A 7,649-nucleotide genomic window follows, 5' to 3' on the forward strand; every position below is an offset into this window, starting at 1 on the left:
TTGAAAGATAAAAGGGACTTCAAGTTTCTCGAGTTGTGGCATAATCCAAACAGCTGTTTGCGTGTAAAAGCAACAGTCGTCTGGACTGTTTCTATTACTCTAATATACTTAACTTTCTCGCTTGTACATTAGATGACACACGACTAATTACAATGGGATTAATAACAACTTCAACACTTCTTAATCCAAGCTTGATTACATCATTAATCCTGAAAAGGTAAACTAAGATAACACAAATCAAATGGGCATGTTATCATCAACATAAGGAACCCAACAAATTCCCCCTTTGATGATGACAAGCCCCAAACGAATGTATAAGCAATGTAAACACCTTAATTCAAGATTTTAGCAAGCAAGATCAAATGATAGAGAAGGGACAATATTACCTTACCAAGGGCAAAATCTAGAATCAAACTATTATGACAATTTTACATTGCCCCAAACAAGAATCAAGCTAAGAAGGTTAGACAAGCCATTAGTTTAATCAATAAGCAAGGAGATTTTAAAGCATGAGTTTACCTTTTCCCCCTCTTGACATCATCAAACGGATAGGGATGTCAAAAGCATTAGAGTGCAGATATTTCACAAGAAAACACAAAAAGACACATGTAATCGTGACAAGGTAACAAGGTCAACATAAACAAGGATTAAACATAAGTTAATCAAAGTTCACCACGGCTAAATAAAGTTTAACATACACCACCAAGCATCAAAATAGCAAGTAAAGAAAAATAGTCTTAGAAGGGCACAACAAGGTGGGACAAAAGGTGTAAGGCAAAAGACAAGTGTGATTATGGGCAAATTTAGGGTGCGGAAGTTTGGTCATCATTTTGGAGGATAATGAAGAGGATTGAAAAAGAAGGTGGAGGTTTGACAATGAAGGGCCGAGTCACAGTCATCTCGACTGTTGCATTGGATTTTGTTATATTGAGACCACCAAGGTATGCATCGATATACCTTCTCAACATATGATGAAAGAGCATCAACTTCTCATATTTTCCTTAGTACACGACATGAGATGGGGGAACATCAACTTCTTATATGTTGCTCTCATTTTATGAAAATTATTGACAAATTTGATCTTGACCTTTGAGCATAGCAACAGTGGCATACACTGTGACTTCCTTTCAATATCTTCCAAATTTTTTGCTTTCCTTCTTTTCTCAAGACCGTCGCATTTTTCAATTTCATCTATCTCGTTTCCAATAATCACTTTGACATTTCGCATATTGCCTTCCCGGTTTTTTTTTTTTTTTTTTTTTTTTTTTTTTTTTTTTCTACCAACTTCAATTTTCAATTTCATCTATCTCCGTCTTCTAACCAACTTCCCGATCATCTCTTGATACATATGTAGAACATAGACCTTTGCGACGATGAAGTAGCTTTCTCCTTTCTTTTGTTAGCTTTCTTTGCCGGAATCGGATCTAACTCAGTAGACTTAGTCGTATCCTCATTCAAATCAATTGGAGTTTCTTCAATTTCATCGACATTCACCGTAACCGTTTCAGAGGAAGAGCTTGGGACAATGGAGCTTTTCTTCCGACCACCACGTGTGCGTCGTCCTACCATAGTGGAGATGGGGATGTCGTCGGATGATGGAGGGTCAGTGAGGTTCGGTGATGGTTGAGGGTTTGGTAGATCTGGGTTTGGTTAAGGTGATGGAGTCGTGTTTGAAGTTTGAGGAGGGAATGCATAGGAGGTTTTGGTTGAGGTCATTGTTGGGGTTGTTGATGTCGGTGGGTGTGATGTAACAGGTGGTGAGGTCAAGTTTGTTGGTTTGATGGGTATGTGGGTATTGAAAGAGGTCTTGACCATGGTGGGTTAATAGGTAGGTGAGATGAGGGAGTTTTGTGGATTTGGAGATGAAAGGTTTAGTGGATTGAGATGTTTGGACGGGTAGGCATAGGTGATGGGTTGTTGAGTTTAATGGCCCATTAAATGATGTAGGAGAGGTGGTTGGCCCGACTTAAACAAATTCAATTACTCGAAATAAAAACGCAAGGTAGCATATAATAAACGTAAATTTAGATATGAGGTTGAGTGATTACCGACTCACAAATACGGTGTCAATTTTGGTCCAAACATGATGTCAATGCACTTAGAACACTTAATAACATATTTCCAATTTTAATTTAATCAATTAAGGAATTTTGTAAAACTCACACCAAAAATCACAAGTTATTAATTAACCCAATTTCAAGTCTAAATTTCTCAAAATGTTCTCTTGCAAGTGGCTTAGTAAAAATATCGGCAATTTGATTTTCGGTCTTGCAAAAGATAAGTTTAATATGTCCTTTTTCCACATGATCACGAATAAAATGGTGACGAATATCAATATGCTTAGTTTTAGAGTGTTGAATAGGATTTTTGGAAATATTTATTGCACTCGTATTATCACACATTAAAGGAATGGAGTCAAAAATAATACCAAAATCCAAGAGTTGTTGTTTTACCCAAAGGAGTTGAGAACAACAATGTGCCGCGCTAACATACTCACTTTCGGCCGTAGAAAGAGCTACCGTGTTTTGTTTCTTTGAGGCCCAAGAGGTCAAGCAAGGACCCAAGAACGTTGCAATTCCGGAGGTACTCTTTCTATCCACCGTGCACCCCGCATAGTCCGCATCCGAAAAGCCTATAAGATCAAAAGGACAATATAAGGGGTACCATAGGTAAAGATTTTGTGTTCCAATCAAATACCGAAGAATTCGTTTAACGGCTTTGAAGTGTGATTCTTTCGGATTTGCTTGAAACCTAGCACATAAGCATACACTAAAGAGAATGTCGGGACGACTTGCGGTCAAGTAAAGAAGTGAGCCTATCATACCTCTATACACCTTATCACTAACATTTTTACCGAGTTCATCTTTGTCCAATTTGGACCCGGCTACCATAGGTGTATCATGAGGCTTACCATTAGTCATCCCAAATTTCTTAAGCATTTCTTTGATGTACTTTTGTTGATGGATCATGATTCCATCCTTTGATTGCTTAATTTGGAGCCCAAGGAAGAATCCTAGCTCACCCATCATGCTCATTTCAAACTCCGATTTCATTAGTTCCGAAAAATATAAGTAAAAGAGTTCATTTGTTGCCCCAAATATAATGTCATCAACATATACTTGTACAACCAACAGTTCGTCTGACTGTTGCTTCAAGAACAATGTTTTGTCAACGGAGCCTCTTTTAAAACCATTTTCAATAAGGAATTTAGACAATCTATCATACCAACATCTTGGTGCTTGTTTTAAACCATAAAGAGCTTTGTCTAATTTGAAAACATGGTTAGGCAAATCATTGTTCTCAAAACCCGGTGGTTGCTCTACAAAGACATCTTCTTCCAAATATCCATTTAAGAAGGCGGTTTTGACATCCATTTGGAAGAGTTTAATGCCTTTGTGAGCCGCAAAAGCTATAAGCAATCGTATGGCCTCAAGTCTAGCTACCGGTGCATAGGTTTCATCGTAATCAATACCCTCTTGTTGGTTATAACCTTGCACCACTAGTCTAGCCTTGTTCCTTACAATTTCTCCCGAGTCATCAAGCTTGTTGCGAAAGACCCACCTAGTACCAATGACGGTACGATTAGGCGGTCTAGGGACTAAGTGCCATACCTCATTTCGTTTGAATTGATTGAGCTCATCTTGCATGGCAAGCACCCAATCTGCATCAGTCAAGGCGACTGTTACATTTGAAGGTTCAATTTGAGAAAGGAATGCATTGTGGGCACAATACTCATTGAGGTGAGCAAGATTGTTGACGGATGATCTTGTTCGAATTCCCGAGTTGAGATCACTTGTGAGATTAGTGAGTGGATGAGAGCTTTGATGTTTCCACTTCTTTGGAACAAAGGTTTCTTGTTCCCCTCATTTGCATCGATCACGTGGATTTGTTTCCATTGGCTTGGAAGGTTCTTCATCCTCACTTGTTTTGGGCTACTTGATTCGGAGGTGGATGCAACGATCGTTGGGTCTGTTGCTTCAGAGAGGAATCAGAAGTATCACGTGTTCCCCCTGAGTTGCTGCTCTCCTTTGAAGGTGACAGTCTCTGTGTCTGTTGCAATTCAGTGCTGGGAACTTCTTCATCCGTGAACACGAAGTCTTTTCGAACAAGACCGATCTCAAATTCATCATCCTCATCCTCATCATCATCATCCATGATTTGTACCTGTCCAAGCACACTAGATTCATCAAAAATGACATGGATGCTTTCTTCAATTAACAAGGTTCGTTTATTGTAAACTTTATAGGCCTTGCTATGATCGGAGTACCCAATAAATACTCCTTCATCACTACGTGGATCAAACTTACCCAAGTTATTTTTACCATTGTTGTGAACAAAACATTTGCTTCCAAAACATCTAAAATATGAAATGTTGGGTTTTCTTCCACGCAATGATTCATAGGGAGTTTTATTTAAAATACTCCTTATCATGACACGATTATAAATGTAGCAAGCGGTATTTACCGCTTCGGCCCAAAAGTTCTTAGGCAACTTACTAGTTAATAACATTGTTCTAGCCATTCCTTCAAGGGTTCTATTCATCCTTTCAACCACACCATTTTGTTGTGGGGTTCTAGGAGCCGAAAAGTTATGGTCTACACCATTGTCATCACAATAAGCACCAAATGATGAGTTTTCGAATTCGGTTCCATGATCGGTTCTCATTGAAACAAGTTTTAAACCAAGTTTATTTTGAATCTTCTTTAACCAAATTAGAAACTCATCAAATGTCTCATCCTTAGAGCTTAGGAAGAGTGCCCAAACAAACCTAGAGTAATCATCAACAATGACACACACATAACGACTACCACCTCTACTTCTAGTTCTCATTGGTCCACACAAGTCGATATGTAAAAGTTGCAAAGGTTGAGATGTACTCATAATTCTTTTGGATTTGAAGGAACTTTTAACATGTTTACCTCTAGCACATTCATCACATACTTTATCAATTTCAAATTTTATATTAGGAATGCCTTCAACCAAATCAAGTCTTTTAAGGGTATTAAGAGTTTTTGTACTAACATGACCAAACCTTTTATGCCATAACCAAGGATCATTGTTCATTACACTCATGCAAGACATGGTGTGACCGGATAGAGAGTTCAAATTAGTTAAGTAAACATCTTTGACACGTCTTCCTTCGAGTATTAGTTCATTAGTAGTGGCATCAAAAATTCGACACATATTAGCATGAAATTCAACAACATTACCCTTATCACAAAGTTGAGATATACTAAGGAGATTATGTTTCAAACCTTTGACAAGCCGCACATTGTCGACACAAAGTAAGGATGACTTACCAACTTTTCCAATACCAATTACTTCACCTTTCTTGTTGTCACCAAACCTTACCGTGCCACCATCATACGCTTTAAGTGAGAGGAATTGGCTTCTATCACCCGTCATGTGACGAGAGCATCCACTATCCAAGTACCAATTGCGGCCGCCTCTCACCAAGCCCTACACAAGATTAGTTTTTGAGTTTAGGAACCCAAATGAATTTGGGTCCCTTTTTGTGATCAACATAACTTGTGGTGTCTTTCTTAATGTTCATTTCATTTAATGCTTTGGTGTTCTTGTCAATGTCATCAAATCGTTTTGTACAACCATTAAAGACATGACCATTGTCACCACAATAATTGCAAATGATATATTCGGGAAGACCTACATACTTCCTTCCTCTAAAATCGTTTTTGGGCTTCTGGATACAACAGTCAGTCTGACTGTTCCATTTGAACCCCAAACCAGCGGATTTCTCACATTTCTCGGTTTGATTCGTGAGGAAGTTTAGCACGGTTTGACTTCCTTCCCATTTTTCAGTGATGTTCTTAGCATTAACAAGTTCATTGGTCAAGTCATGGACACGTGAAAGAAGATGCAAATTCTTTTCTTTTTCTCTTTTAAGTTCATCATCGTTGTCACTTTCTATGGACAATCTTTTCTCAACAATGAAGTCATGGGTGTGGTTGTTGAGCTTAGACACGAGATATATGATTTTTTCTTTGGACTCTTCATATTTACATGTCATCTTGTCAAGTCTTTTGTTTAGATCAACGACTTCATCGGATCTAAGGTGAGGAGAAGACCTAGAAGTGCTACATTCGGGCATACCTTTTTGAAAGAAAGTAAGCCTATCATGGAGATCTTCTATTTCATTCTTGAGACAAACAACCTCACTTTTGAGACACTCATTTTCATTTTCCAACCATTCACCTTTTCTTTTAAACTTGTCTAAGTCGTGGTCGGAAAGCAACAGTCTTAGAGACTGTTTCTCTTAAGTCTACAACTTCAACTACAAGGTCATAGATCTCATTTTCAAGATCGTCTTTGACCTTCAAAAGATCATCACGTTCCTTGGTTAGTGAGGAAACTTGCATCACCAAGGTAGTGTTGACATTTTCAAGGTCAGAGACGTCCGTGGGTGTCGACCTAAGACGCTCTAGTTCTTTAGTCAAATGTTTGTTTAACTTGTTGACTCTTTTAACTTCATTATATGCTTGGATGTGACAGTGTGACGTGATCTGTTGCTTTTAGCTCGTTTTTTGATTAAAGTTCTCTTGAGCAATTTCCTCAATCTCATTTTGCATTATATCAAGCTTGTTAGTTTGAGACCGACACTTATCAAAAAGTTGATCAAGAAGCTTACATACTTTTTCTTTGGAGTAAGTTCTAGCCTTGGCCTTTAGATGATTTACCTCGTTGTCGGAATCGGAGTCGGAATCGTCGGGGTTAGCCATGAGGCATCTTAGGTGTTCAATTTTTGAGGTTTTTGAGACTTTTTCTTTATCATGATTTGCAAGACACATTTTAGCCTCAAGTTCCTCCTCGATGAGTTCCTCATCTTCCTCGGAGTCGGACATTCCCCAAATAGCACTCATGACTCTATGTTTATAGTCCTTTTTAACCTTTTCTCTTCTTTCCTTAGATTTGATTTCTTCCCACTTGGGACATTCTTTAATTTGATGAGTTTTATCACCACATTTAAAGCATCCCACGGTGGAGGTAGGTCGTTTCTTAGGAAAGCGTTTTTTCGAGTAATTATTAGTGAACCTTTTGTTACCTTGTCCATTGACCAACCCGGCTAAGTTCCTTGTGAACATAGCAAACTCGTCTTCCTCCTCATCTTCTTCATCACTTGGAGAAGATGTGAGGGCGAGACTCTTTCCCTTTGATGACTCACTAGAATGCTTATCGAGATTAAACTCGTGAGCCATTAGTGATCCCATTAGTTCATGAAGAGATAGGGTTGACAAGTCTTTGGCTTCCTCTATGGCGGTGACTTTAGGTTGCCATTTAGGAGTTAGACTACGAAGGATTTTTCGAATGATGTCCTCGGACTCGAAATTCCTTCCTAGACTTTGAAGCTCATTAATAATACAAGAAAAACGAGAAGAGAAACTATTTAAAGACTCGTCTTTTGACATTCTGAACATTTCATATTGTTGCATGAGAAGGTCAATACGGTGTTTTCTTACTTGGGACGTCCCTTCATATGCAAGTACAAGGGAATCCCAAATAGATTTTGCCGTAGGACACCCGGAGATTCGACTAACTTCCCCCTCACCAACACAACGTTGAAGAATCGACATTGCTTTGGAATTCTTTTCGGCAAGCTTGAAGTCATTCTCATTGTAATTTCTTTCCTCTTT

The 7,649-nt window shown here is 38.5% G+C and overlaps 1 long non-coding RNA gene across 1 annotated transcript; it reads right to left on the minus strand.

The window, feature by feature from the left end:
• Positions 1 to 2,319: 2,319 nt before the first annotated feature.
• On the minus strand, positions 2,320 to 3,706 carry LOC141628764 (uncharacterized). Its single transcript, XR_012537189.1, has 2 exons — positions 3,612 to 3,706; positions 2,320 to 2,632 (listed from the first exon to the last, which is right to left on the minus strand). It is a non-coding gene; the product is annotated as an uncharacterized LOC141628764 (long non-coding RNA).
• Between the last annotated feature and the right edge of the window lie 3,943 nt (positions 3,707 to 7,649).

Source organism: Silene latifolia, chromosome 2 (genome assembly GCF_048544455.1).
Source record: "Silene latifolia isolate original U9 population chromosome 2, ASM4854445v1, whole genome shotgun sequence".
Lineage (NCBI taxonomy): Eukaryota > Viridiplantae > Streptophyta > Magnoliopsida > Caryophyllales > Caryophyllaceae > Silene > Silene latifolia.